Genomic DNA, 13,983 nt, shown 5'->3' with positions numbered 1-13,983 from the left:
ACATCCCAGAGGATGTGCTGTGAGAGCATAGTGCAGACCGGGTTGGAAAAGGTTTGCATAGTAATACTCTGGTGCTTTCACTGACACTTTTTCTCAGATAGGTGGTTATCATCAACCTTCTCAGACTGATGGCCCTTAACCACCATTTAAAAAAAAAAAGTCCTATAAAACATAAATCTCAAACTTACTATGAAAAGGAACTAAGAAAAAGAAAAGTGGATATAGCAGTGGGAGAGAAGCTGACCTTGAAAAGCTAAGGATGTATGAAGAATTACAACCCCTTGCAGTGAGAAAATGGTAGTTGTGAAGACTGGACTTTGAAGGGCCAGGATAACAGCTTCTCCTTCACAGCTTCTTGCTTGGACTTGGCATTGCCGCAGGCTACCATGTGGGCAAAAGCAGTAGTGGAGCTGTAAATACAACAGTGGGTGAGCTCACTCACGGGCACACTTTGCTGGTGAGGTAAACATGCTGCTTAAATTAGAAGTGGGTAAACCCCACTTATCTAGCTATGTCCTTCACTATATTTCTGCAGGTGACACCTTCTCTACACCCCAGCCATCTGCTCTCTCCTTGCTCCTCTGAGTTTGACCAGAGACATCCCTTCCAGCAGATTGGTGTGCCTTCTGCTTTTTAATAAACACGCTTCTTTATGCTAGAAAGCATGACTACATGCAAGTTTCCCCTGCTCCTGAGCTGCTCCCCTTTTGTGATAGTTGTTGCTGCTCTTCCTGCTTGAAGTGAGCATGTTCATCAAGGCAGTAATACTAGAGTGGGGTGTGGGAGAAGAAGCATATTTATGATGAGTGGAGACCAAGATTTTGTGCCGGTCCCCCTCCTAAAAGCCTCCTTGTGGTCTTCTATCACAGTTTCTGGTGCCTCCCATTTAATTCCAGGAAGTCCTTAACTCTCACCTAGTTTCCTAAGTATTGACATCTGCAAAATATGGCACTTAAATCCTAGTGCTGCAGAGCCTCTGGAAACTTTGAGGTTGTCTCTGCGGCTTTGACTCTAGAGCCAGACAAGGAGCAGTGGGTCATCTCCCAGAAGGTAGCTTACAGGGTTAGGCTGGGGATGGTCTTATCTGAATGAATAAACCAGGGTGAAATGGCTCCATGCTTCTCCAAGACTGTTTCATGTTACTTTAAAGTCAAAAGCTAGAGTACTCAGAACCAACACTAAATATTTGTTCCACTTTGAAAGCGGAGCATCAAGGAGCCACTCCTTAAATAGTGGATGTCTGTCTCTGAGCACAGATGTGCTTATGGCATAGTTTTTGCCAGCGTTTTCCCTTCCTTGTGCTTCCCACATGAAGTATACCACTCTCTAACCATCTATCTTTATCATTTAGAGCTGGTGCAAAGGGTAGTGGCTGTTCTTCCCCCTTGCCCCTTTTTAATATAGGTAGCAATAACATGGTATAAATTGCTTTCAGCCTTAATGGGTAAAGCTTGCCACACAAGTGATCCTGCTTCTTGTCAGAAGTGATAAATCAGACACAATTTTAGAGCAGATGAAATGCTAGACAAAATACATTTGTCAAAGACACTTCAGCATATCAGTTACTTTCCTGTGGCATGTAAGTAATAATTCAGTTTTTAAAACCCTCCATCTGGATTTGCAAGGTCACCTGAGTTCCTGTTGCATGACTTTAGCAGCAACAAGGTAGTGTGAGGCAGCAGTACTAACCCATATATGATGAATTTATAGATAGCATAAATTTATCATTTAGGTAACTGGAAACAGCAGCTGAGTCCACCTTGGAATTTAGGATACTGGTCTTTACTAATCCATCATCATACTAGGACAGGGCTGGGACATTCCTATCATTCAGTATCACTTTACATAGGCAGCCAATCCCAAATTACCAGAGCCTTATGCCTTCTTTAAATAGAAGGCATGAGCAAGGCAAAGCCAGGGTAATGGCAATGCCCAGAGATGCACCAAGCACAAATTGACATCTTCTGAAGGTCAGGCTTCCCCTTCTGTCATTTTCAGCAGCTATGGTGGTCTCCTTTGCTACTGTGGACCTTCAGGATGAGCCACAGGGTTGTCATATCATGTGGAAATCATCCTCTCCAAAGCAAGAGAGAGGTTATATCCTGGACAAGCCAGAAGAAATGAAGAGTTGAGATGCTTAGAAAGAGGACCTTTTTCTTTCTGTAATGCTTCTACTGCCTTCCCTTGCCCGAAGTAACCGTATTACTATTTTCAGAGTAAGGAACTGAGAAAGAATAGTAGTAGGGTTATACTCTTGTTATTAGTCAAATGTACTACAGTGGTTTAGAAATCTGTCAGATGAGGCACTCTTTTTTTTTTTTTTTTTTTTTTAGGCACTGTAAAAAGATTTAAAATGACATGGTTTGAAGTGATGGATATCACTTTAAATAAACATAGTAGGACATTGAAATGGGAAGTGTTAAATTCCACTTGAACTTACAGAGAAAGTGTTTTCATTCCACTGGCCAAATAAGGGCAAAGGTGAGAGTTCTGAGTTTTCAACTTTTTGGGGGGTGAGAGGGGGCCTCGGGTTTTTTTGTTTATTTTAAAGCGAACCTGGTTGTGCACGTTGAGGAGAAGGAGGGGCATGCCAAATCTCCTTTGAAATTTTATTTTTAATCCTGCAGAGGGGACAGCATATGGAGAAAGTTAGAATGGCCAAGACAAGACTGCAAGTTTCTACTGTGGTCTGAGGAAAAATGTATTACCATTGGTGCACTCTTACATTCTTCATATTTCAGAAAGCACCAAGAATTGGAAAATAATGAAGTTGGGCATTAAGAAAATTGAAGCTAAACCCAGACAGCTAAGTCAAATAAGGCAAAGGTGGAAAGGACGACTCAAATAATTATAGATGAGGTAATAAGCTGATAAGTAAGAACATGACTTCTGGGGCAAATCTTGTGAAGGCTGATGTGGAATTGCAATCAGGAAGGAGCTAGAGGAAAGGTAATAAAATTGATTCTAGTCAATGTATTTTTATATAAACCATGTCTTGTCAAATATACTTGACATAACTTTTGTAAGATAGCTCCTGTTTTGCTGATAAAGGTAATGGTTTTGATATTTACTTAAACATAAATATATTGAAGTTTCTGGAAGGCATGCGACTGTTCCTCTTGACATTCTGATTCAAAATAAAACGACAAATACCAGACTAATGTAAGACACTAAATGGAGTGCAGTCTGGCTAACAGGCACACTTTCCAAGCAATTACAAACTAGAATCATTCAAAAAGGACACTCCTGACAGATATACCAAAGGACCTGTTCTTGGGCCCAGTGCTATTTAGTCACTTAGTTTATGACTTGAGAGCAAATGCCAAGTTTCAGCCGGCAAAGGCAATGATGAGACAACCATTGATGAAGTCATAAAGGACAATGTCAAGGACAAAGCTGTTCTTCGGGGTCATCTGGATTGTCTGGTAAACTAATTTTATCTAAACAGTGTGTATTTAAATCTTTACTGAAATTCAAGGTACCTGCCGACCAAAAATGTACTTTGCAGTCACGCCACGTAGACTGGGAAATCACACTGGAAACCAGTGATTAGGCTTGTTGTTGCGAAGGATGATCAGCTAAACATGTGCTCTCTATATGATACAGTATACCTGAAAGCAAGTGCTAGTATCGTGGATTAGAGCAGATTGCTGAGTAAAAGTCAGGGAAGGGATACTTCCAGGTGTACAGCATTAATGAGACTGTCAGTGAAATACTGAGTCTGCTTCTGATGTTTACACTCTTAAAAGGATGTTGGCAGATGGGCAGAGAATGGCTTGGCAGAAGGGTACATAGGTTGAACTGTGCCCTCTAATCAGAGACAAGAAAAAGTAAGTCAATTTAATTTGTCTAAAAGGAGATTTGATATTCTTCCACCAATACCTTTTAGCAAGGAAATGCTTAATAATAGAGAACTCTCCAGGGAATAGTAAGATTTTAACGCTTAGATGCTGAAAGCAGACAAGTTCAGATTAGAAAACAGGCAACTAAAAATGCCTTTTGCTTACAGTGGCAGCCGTTAACTCCTTAACTCAGGATGTGGGGATGGTCTGTCACACAAAATCTGTAAGTCAGCACTGAATCTTTTCTAAAAAGATGGGATCCTGGTAAACAAGAGTTTTTGAGTATGAGGCACAAGTGGTGTGGTAAAATACTGTGGCTGGTATTTTTCGAGTAGGTCAAGCTAAGTGCTTTTACAAGTTTTAGTGGCTCTGGGCATAGAGAATGATTTTTCTTCACATAATTTTAACAATTTTGAGTAAAAACACAGAATGCCTGGAAATAATCAAATGTTTAATTGTTGCTGGTAATGGTAGAGATCTTGATTTGGTCTGAGTATCACAAGTAGAACTTATAGGGCAGACAAAAGTCATCGTCTAGCTTACAAACTAAGTATGAAGCTCCTAGGAACGCTGTTACTGACTACCAGTGACTACCAGTTCACTGAAGTTTAGTTGTCCTAACTCAGCTCAGTTTCTGGTGCAGGTTAAAGCAGTCAGAGGAAGAGCACCCCTCTTCCTGATGCAGTGCTGCTTGCCTGTGGTCCCTCAAGTGCAGGGTGTCCTGCACTCAGGAACTGTATAGCGTTAGAAAACCCAGGAGAAGGGGCGCTGTGGTGGTTCTTTGGTAGCAACATGAGTGTCTGAGGCAGGTCTGGCTTTACAGATACTTTATGCTTCTCTAGTGATAAAAGCCACTGGAGAGAGGGTAAGCCAGAATTCAGGCCAGCATCTCAAATCTGTTCAAAACACAAACAAGGATGAAATCAAAATTACAGCCCTGTTTCTTCCTGACTACCAATTATTTTTTACAGTTCCACTCCCAGGTTGTTCCTATTGATTTTTGTTGTGATTTTAAACACTCCAAACACTAAATGGTGAAGCTTTTTAACTGTGGTTGTTGAGATGAAGAAAGCCTTTCAGCAGAGCAGTGAAAGGACCTTTCCCAATACGAATATAAACATCAATATGACTCTTCTATGAGGCACTGAATATTTATCATTTCAATTTGCAATTGGATTTCAAATTTGGCATATCATCAGAATATAAATCATGCAGAATATAAAACCAGCCAAATTTAAAAAAAAAAAAAAAAAAAAAAAAAAAGCCAAGTTCATACCTAAGCTCAGGGGTATAAAATTGATCTAGATGGAGATTTTATAGGTTGCAAGGTAGATTGGCATATTATGGTTATGAAAGACAGATGGGAAGAGAAATTTGATTCCCTTTCTGCTACTCTCTGAGGAAGACAAAAAGTTCTGTGCATAAATACATTAAAGACTGAGGTAATGGATATACTGTAGTCACGGCTGGCAACATGCATACCTCAGATTCACTTAGTCACATGTAGCATATACATAGGAAGGTGTAAGCCAGAATGAACTTCTTGCTCTGCCATAAGATCTGGATCCTGGTTGCAGGACAGCGATAATCACCTGGCAGCGACTAAAAGCACTGGACTGAACCCATGCAAAGTAAGAATTGCATTGTCCTGTGCTTTTTTTTCTACGTAGATGTAGTAGCAACAGAAACACTAGACATCTGGCTGCACTCAGATGCAAGAGGAGGTAGTTAAATGCTAGGCAGCATATACAGCTTGTAAAACTATTCCCTAACATCTTCAGGGAATATCCGGTGGAGTGAATGGAAGAGCCATGCAGGCGAATCTGATGGACAGGCTAGCAGGCACAGCTCCCTTCACACCTATCTTCTCAACACGGTTTATATGAAGTAATTGCACTTTGGAGAATGACGTGGGCTGGGGGTAAAGTAGGAATGAGGGGCATAGGGAGGCTAATCCCCCAGATAAGCAGACAGGAATTGAATAAAGGGGAGGCATAGTGGGTTATTACTCAGTGTAGAGAGCTAACTGGCTTTCTCATAACTGAGCTTTCCTCACCACCGTGCAGGTCAGCATGGGCTGCTTTATGAAACTTCTTTTCTTTGGTATTGGTAAAATATGATGGTGCAGTAAAACCAGGTGTGTAAGTGCTTTTACCTTAGCAGGCTTGCCTCAGGTACTTGCGGACCAGGATTAAGTGACTGCAGTGCAAATACACTTTAAGATGTCTCCTAATTCCTTTTGTTGGGCCTTCCTGTTATGTGAGCTCATATACGATGGAGCTAATTGTTTTACACAGGCGGTGAGTTACACATCCCACGTTTATTCAGTAGGCTTTGACTTTGAGAGAGACTGGAAGGATTTTGAACTTACATGCAAGCTACTGCCACATCCAAAAGGTATCATGTTTGCCCAAGCATTAGGTGCATGTCATGTGTTCTTCTGACCCTGTGCCTTCCTCTGTCTTGTATACACAGAGTTTGAAAAGTATCAATTATTTGTGCTGTAAAGCTCAGAAGTCTTTAACTTCAACTGGGTGGGGAAGAGTGAACCTGTAATATGGGCTGAACACCCAAAAACTAACCTAAACTTTAAAGTGTTGCTGGAATGGATATATAGCAAATTCAGCTAATGCAAGCAGAGTTTATGTTACCAAAAGCTTTTTGCCTTTGTAGTGTAGATTAATTTCCTAAATGGAATTAATTTTACCAGCAGAAGGACTTTTTAATGTTAGTTTGCCTGTCTACACTGAAGCCTTAGGATGAAATTTTTGATGGGGGGAGGGGGGTTGGTTGGTTGTTTTTCCCTCACTCTCCATGTTTTTTGTCTTCACAGCTATGCTAGCCAAAGCATAGAGTAAGTTTAAGGTCCGGGGTCTTACATACCTTCCTTTCATAGCAATGGCATTGCCCACATGTTTGTTTGGTTTCATGGGACAGATCTAGAGAACTTTGTTTTGATAACCTGTTTGCTTGCTTGGCTTGACATTCCCAAACACAGATGCCATGGAGATGTGCTGACACAGAGGAGCTGAGAGAGACAGGCTGTTCATCTCCTACCTCAGTCCCCTCTTTGGCAGGACATTTCCGCTCTGTTGGCATGGGCCCCTTCTAGCTGGGGAGGGCAACAGAGGGCTGCACATGATGCTCCTGTTGTAGCTCTTTTGCATCTATAGGCGAGCCTGGCACTGGGGACAGAAAATGCCCTCTGCTCCACTTGAAAATGGACCTGACCTACTTCATGGGGCAAAATGTTGCAGTTTAGCTGCTGCAGTGCTCAGAGGAAGCCCACATTATGTTGCTAGAAGTGAAACCAAAATATCCTTATTTTTCCCACATGTGCCAGGATCTCTACTACTAACTTTAGTAACGCAGTTACCACCAACTGAACTGCAATGATGTCTTTTCCATACCTCTGCTTTGATTTGCTCTGTGTTTGCTGATGCCTAGATGAAATCCAATTGCTAGTGAGTTGTTCTGGGGGAGGAAGGGTTTGGTTTGGTTTTGTACGTCTCTTGAGAGAGAGGCTGAATTCTTATGTTAGTAGGAAAAAAAACCCAATGTGTGTGCAGCACAAAGTAAAATTATAGCACCCTGGGACACAAACCACCAGTTTTATTGCTAGTCCATGGAAGCCTGGCTCAGTTACACTGGTCATAGGTTTGACTGAGAGCATGTCAAATAAAGCAATTTTAATACTGAAAAGGAACTTTGATCATATTTTTCCAAGTATTGAAAAGCTCTCTTGCATAACCAACTCGCAACAATGAAAAGTGCTAAGGGTTACTGTTTCAATAGTTTACTGTTGTTCCTGTCTCAGTACTTCCTCAAAGACACCTCAATATTTTGGTTAGAAGAGTCACGCAGTAGCCTAAATGACAGTAAGACTCAATTAAGATTCAGTTTGGAGACTAAAAATTATCCAGTGATTTCGTTTCAGGGATTAAGGAAAACAAAACCTTACTGACTGTGAATAAAATTCACATTCCTTTCAATTGTGATCATCCTACATCAAGGAAATGTTTGAAATGTTGGCAGTCTCCTATGATATGCCTGTGAAAGTTATTATATGGGTCTAAGTAATTAAAAAAAAAAAAAAAGAATAGAGAGCTATAGCACAAGTGTGTTATATAAATCTTCCTTGGGATAACTGTTTCTACAAAGATACTTTGATCAATGTTGGGTCACAGTGGGTGACTTTTAAAAGAGACCAAATCAAATGGAGGGGCAGAGCTGCAGACCTCTACCCCCATGCTGGCTCTTCTCTTCCTAACTTCTCCTCACATAAGAGTTTCTCTAGACAACTGTCATTTGTAGCTATAAAATGAATTGAAGAATATCTGTCACTTTAAAGGAAAAAAGGGAGCCCTTCTCTCATCTCAGCTGAGATGGACCACAGCACTAGCTAGGCTGCAAAGTGAGCTGTTTACCTGCATGTGGGATAAAATGACAGTACAATTTCCCTCCCACTTGAGCATCAGTTACCCTGGCCTTTGGTCAAGATGTTCAAGGGTGAGAGAAATGATTTTGTGGGGACTGGGAGGGGGGTGACAGGAAGAGTTTGAGTCGTAGCTCTGTATCACTTTGCATCACTTTCATTTTGCTGTTTAATTAGTTTACTTACTGTGGGAACATCATAGTTTGCTACTTAGGTATATCAACAGCAAACTATTTTGGAGGGAGGAGAAAACAGGATTTACAGAGGGGCTCTCTAAAGCACCATATCTTCTCAGTAATATGTGATATAGTCCACCTTAAATGATGTTTCTTACTCTATGTCATTCTTATACTTAAAAGAACAGTCCAACACAACATCAAGAGTGGAGCTTGCATGATGACTGAATATTTGAACCAGGCTGTGGAAGTTAAAATGCACCAATACTGTGGTAGAAAATCTGCTTAGACATTTTCTTTCCTTTTCTTCAACAAAGGCTTCTTTAATTGCTGCTTAGAAAAAGAAAATCTCTTTCAAGCCACTTTCAGTCAGAAAGCTAAGTAGAAATAATTAGAGCTGTTGTTGCACAGCAAGGTCTCATTTTCAGAAGGCCGTGCAAGAAGAGCAGAAGACACAAAAGAAAATCCTGCTGAGGTGTCCTGCATGAATCATTCAGAGACCTTTTATCAGCCATTAAGAATTCATCAATTCAGCTAGAAATGGCACTTGTAGAATAAACTGTTCTTCAGAGGAAGATGAAGTGTAAAGAAAATGGAGTTGTTTCTTTTCTTGAAGCTGTGCATTGGATTCGGAGTAGCAAAGGCCCTTTCTGTTGGTCTCCATCGCTTGCTGCCGTGTGGGGGCCAGATACCCAGATTAGATTGCTCAAAATGATTTCCTTGCAGTTATTTGTTGTCAAAAATGTATATTTCCGAACATGAGCTTTTTTCCAGTGTCCTTCCTATGGACTTTTTACCCAAGACCTAGCCAGTAATGTGTTTGCGAGTACAACAAAACTCCAGAGTGAGGATGGTTGCTGCAGGTAAAGAGAGGGATGGGAGTGCAGATGCTTCATGGCTGTATACTTCCTTATGGCTGGGTTCCTGCACAGTGCCATGGTGTGTCTCAACACATCATGTGAAGCTTTTGAATAAATGAGGTGGTGATGCACCGCAGATGAGCGCAGCTAGCCAAGACAGCCTCCCCTCAACCTGTGATTCAGGGTAACTGGAGTCATTTCTTGCAATTGGATGATCATACAAAATAAGATTCCTTTTCCCTTTTTTAATTCTCAACATGACCATGTGAAGAAATACCTTCTCCTCAGATATTTCAGAGTCCCTAGCACTGCTTGTCACCTTCCAGAAGAGCTTTGCAGTTTCTCTCTAGCAGCAGGTGACCAGAGGCTCCTCAAGAGCCACAAAATACTTTTGAGCTTTCCCTGTTCAGGCTGAATATATGGATACTGCAAAGGAAGTGACTGCACTAAGCGAGGAGGTCTGCAAACCAAGATTAAATTTTCTATAAAAGATAAGTAGGAGGCACAGCAGCAGGCACTTGCCTGGGTGCCCTTTTATGCAGTGAGCCCAGTACGGGTCAGGCACTGGACAGGGGCATTTCTGTGAGCAGTTAGGCAGAGGGAAGAACCCAGATATTTCTTGGAACTTGATCCCTGGTTGCTCCTTATCTCGGGGGAAAATGTCTGCACTGGATCTTGAGAGCCTCTTCAACAAGAATACAAGGTGGATCAATTAGGGGACATATTGTACTATGGCTGTTTGCTGGCCTGCTCCTCAGGAGCCATATGAACACAGCCATTGTGTTTTAAATCGGAGGGATTAGAAAAATTCATTGAAGATCATTATATTTACCCTAGAACATACTGACCTGCTAAAACTTCTGGGAATCGGTTTATTTAGTTCCCTTTTTTCTGCTAATGACAGAGGAGAATCATCGATCTCTTCCTGTGTGGGATGTCGGAGGGTCTAAGCACAGCCATCTAGATTCTTCAGACCAAATAACAGCGAATGGAACACCTTCTGTACACCTCACCGAAAAAAAATAGTTTGTGGCTGTCTATTTGTTATGCAAACACTTAAACCTTTGGTACCTTCATGATACCAAATTCATGGCTTTGCATAGTATTCGATTCATTCAAATTGTGCTTCCACTAAGTAATCAAAACAATAGTTTTCAATATCAGTTCTTGAAAGTACAATTTAAAATTCGTTTTAAGTGCTAATAGTTACTTAAAATATGCTGCTTTTGGTAAAAAGCCGGCCTCTAAGCTTGCATAGTACAACGGTCAGAAAATGCTTTGTGGTAAAAGGGCAAATTTGGGTGAGACAAGGCTAATGAAAATTGTTTTTTAAACTCGCAACCTACAATCAAAGATATCATTCCAATTAATACAAGAGTTAAATGGTGTTAACTCTCATTATCAAGTAACCTGCCTTGATTATGGGGGTAAACTCTCTGTAGTGCAGAGAAAGTCCGCAGGTTTGCCTATTTGCATTAGCAGAGGCTAGATATATCACAGGATGTTAAGGTATATGTTGTAGTGCTTTAGCAGGTGCTAGTTCATTAACTTTATATAATTAACAGTTCATTAACTTTATATAATAGCTCCTTGAAGTTTGTTATTCTCTGTGGGAAACCATGCTGTTCTAATGGCATGCGGTAGTGGTAAGAAGAAAACTTGCTTCTGGGGAAAGATGACAGGTAGGAGGACTGGCAGGAAGAGTTGATGGAGAGTGTTAGAGGGGGGAAGGAGAATGAGGGGATGTAGGGGAAAGGCATATAGGATGGAGGAGTAGAGAGAGACCAACCTATCCATAGATCAACAGCTTCTGAAGATTCCCACAGTCTTCTGCATCCTCATGGCCTCTCTTTCCAACACAGCTGGAAACAGCCCAGTCTCCTCTCCACACACCCTCAAAACCCACTGACCCTTCCCCTCTATGAATGACACCAGTTGCCATCCGCTTACCCTGCCATATCTTCCCCAAACTGCTTCACTCTTCCTCATCTCCTTTCTTTCGTGAAACACCAGATTCCTCCTTCCCAATTTGCATTCCTCTCCCCATATCATGCTCTGTCACAGGTCTGAATTTTGAACACATTTGTTGAGAAGTATTGGGTCACACTACTCTTCAAAGCTTGACCCCTGCAAGTTCATTTATATCCACTATCAGGTGCAGAAAAGCCCTCTAAGCCACAGTGGTCCCCTTGCTCTAAAGGAGAGTCAAAGCTCTTTCCAAGAGGCAGTGTAGCCTATTTGATGAAATATGCACTACTATTACCAGCCTTGAGGATATATTTTGTTTTTTTCCTGAGAAGCGAGCAGAAAATTTCGTATTCCAGAGGTTTAGCCTCAGCACAAGACTCCCGTGTCCATCTTTTATCAAGCTTTGCTTTCTGTTCATATGATGCTTTTAGTAGCTGGGATAATTTTTATATTTAACCCTGTGAAGCACCATTGCTTCGGAGGAAGCCTTGGCACTGTGAGCTGAATTCTCTTTCTGTGTAATTTCCTGGTTTTTAGAGGGCTATCTCAACTGCAGCTGGTAGATATGGACTCCATCCACCTACAGTGCTTTAGGCCAGTTGAGAGTCTGGCCTAAGATACTGAGTGCCATATTTCTGCCATGACTCCCTCCCCACAGCTCTGTGGGACAAGGTGGGAAGAGGCTGTGCATGGTGGTGCTGCTGAACAAACCCTTCTGCCTGATTGCTGCTGCTGCAGAAGAAATACAAGAGAACTATTCAGTGCAGTAGAAGGAATTAGCCTCCTTTTAACAATACACAGTGCGTTGCATATTGTTTAACTGAATTTGCTCTACGAGCATTTTATTCAAACTTATTTTTTTAACTTAGGAAATGATTTCTTGAAATAGGGTAAAAGGGGACAGAATTATTCATTTTCTGCTTATAACTCATAATGTTACCAAAATCATATTCTGTTATCGTATCCTATCACATCCTTAATGGCATTTCTCAGAGGCCAGACTGTGTGCTGCAGGTCACTAGGTAATGTTTCCTGAGTACTTGTGGTGTTTTTTCTGTGAACAATAACAGATTGGTTGTGAACATCTACAGAAAGTGAAAGAAAGGGGCACATACCGCTGAAAAAACTTTGCAGTCGTTATGCAAACAATGTTTGCAGATGCTTTTTTTCCAAACTTTCTTGCTGCTTAAAACAAATCAAATGCCACCAGCATTAGAATACACCGTGCCCAACACTATAGACCATCAAAGTAGCAATCATTTTATGATCCTCAGTTACTGTGAATCACTTTAATAAAGCAGAAAAACATAATTCAAATTCAATCATGTGAACGTCTATAGGCTAGAAAACATAGGAATGAATAGGAATGGCAATCAAAACACTTGTGCTCAAACTTGCATGAAGAATGATCTCCTTTGCCTTTAAAACTCGAATTTGAAATGTTTTCAAACTTTCTCATTCCCTAAAACTGCTGAGACAATTACCAGTCCTGGTGCATTCATGACTGACTGCAGCAGATTTCACTGTATGTTCAGCAGTAAAAAGGAAATGAGAAACTTCCTGCCTAACAAATACAGTAGCTACGATAACCAAGTACTGATGATCTGTTTGTTAATGCAGTGCTTAATAAGAGTAAGGATAGGCTTTCTCCAGAGAGTTTATAGTCCAGTATTTCCTATCAGCAAGCGCATGGGTTTTAGCCCATTCTCAGGCAGGAGTGGCAACTCTGCAAATAAACTTAACTGCTACCAGCCAAGTTCCCAATTTGCTTTTGTAAATGAGGCAGGACTTCTTTGATTTCTAGTGAAACAAGCCATCATTAAAGAGCTTAATAACATCCACATAGTTGAAAGAAGTGAATTGCAATGGTCGGTTGCGATAGAGAAAATATTATTTCAGTAAAAAAGCATAGGGCAGTAAAATGGCAAATAATCTAGCTCTTCGCAAGCACAAAAATCAAATTAGTTGGTAGGGTTTTTCAAAAATCAGGAAGACTGCTACATGTCTAAATATATACAGGAATGCTCCATTAACAGGGACCAGACTGTTACTAGACTTTCAGGTTCAAGCTCAGGTGTCAGACAGTAGAGCTTCTCAAAAACGTCAACACTTGCAACAGGCAGTGTAGCCAGGTAGTACTTACCTTGCCAGGGTCGTTCTTAATCCCCTCCACCGACCTTTCCCTTTGTATTTCTGTACTCTTCCGTAACGTTAACACAGCCTGAGAAAAGTATGTCTGCCCATTCGTTAGTTAGGGAAGATTTTGTCATAAAAGTGCATTTTTAATCTCTTTCCTCTTCCTTATAAAAGAGAGAAACTATAAATGTTTTTCTTCCGGCTTTAGTCACTTCCTCTCAGCTTGGCAAACTTCTCAGAAATTCAGACCGACTGTTCCTTGAACAAGAAGGCCCAGAGGAGAATTCAGTGGCCATTTGTGACTGCATTTTAGGTACCAGATTCAGTTCAGACTAATGATTTCGATTTATTATGACTATTTACTTGGCAGTCACAGTTGCTGAAAATATTTCTATCCTTCTTGCTTCAGTGCCGAAAAGAGCTTATACCTCTGGAAAGTTAGATCACGGGCTTCAGATTTTCCACGCTGCAGCCCAGCTCTGCTGTGTGAAGTGAGACTGCTGCAGGCTGCCTGGCTCAGCAGAGCTCTGCATGCCCGTGGATTCAGAAGGCAGCACTGTTGTGCA

The 13,983-nt window shown here is 41.1% G+C and overlaps 1 protein-coding gene across 2 annotated transcripts in view; it reads right to left on the bottom strand.

The window, feature by feature from the left end:
* NEDD9 (neural precursor cell expressed, developmentally down-regulated 9) overlaps positions 1 to 13,709 on the bottom strand; it is a 108,366-nt gene extending 94,657 nt beyond the window's left edge. For both annotated transcript variants that reach the window (XM_068931857.1, XM_009677974.2), the window contains exon 1: positions 13,425 to 13,709. The gene's annotated coding sequence lies outside the window, so the exon portion shown is untranslated. The remainder of the gene's footprint in view (positions 1 to 13,424) is intronic.
* Between the last annotated feature and the right edge of the window lie 274 nt (positions 13,710 to 13,983).

Source organism: Struthio camelus, chromosome 2 (genome assembly GCF_040807025.1).
Source record: "Struthio camelus isolate bStrCam1 chromosome 2, bStrCam1.hap1, whole genome shotgun sequence".
Taxonomy (NCBI): Eukaryota; Metazoa; Chordata; class Aves; order Struthioniformes; family Struthionidae; genus Struthio; species Struthio camelus.
This window is presented reverse-complemented; position numbering and strand designations above follow the sequence as displayed.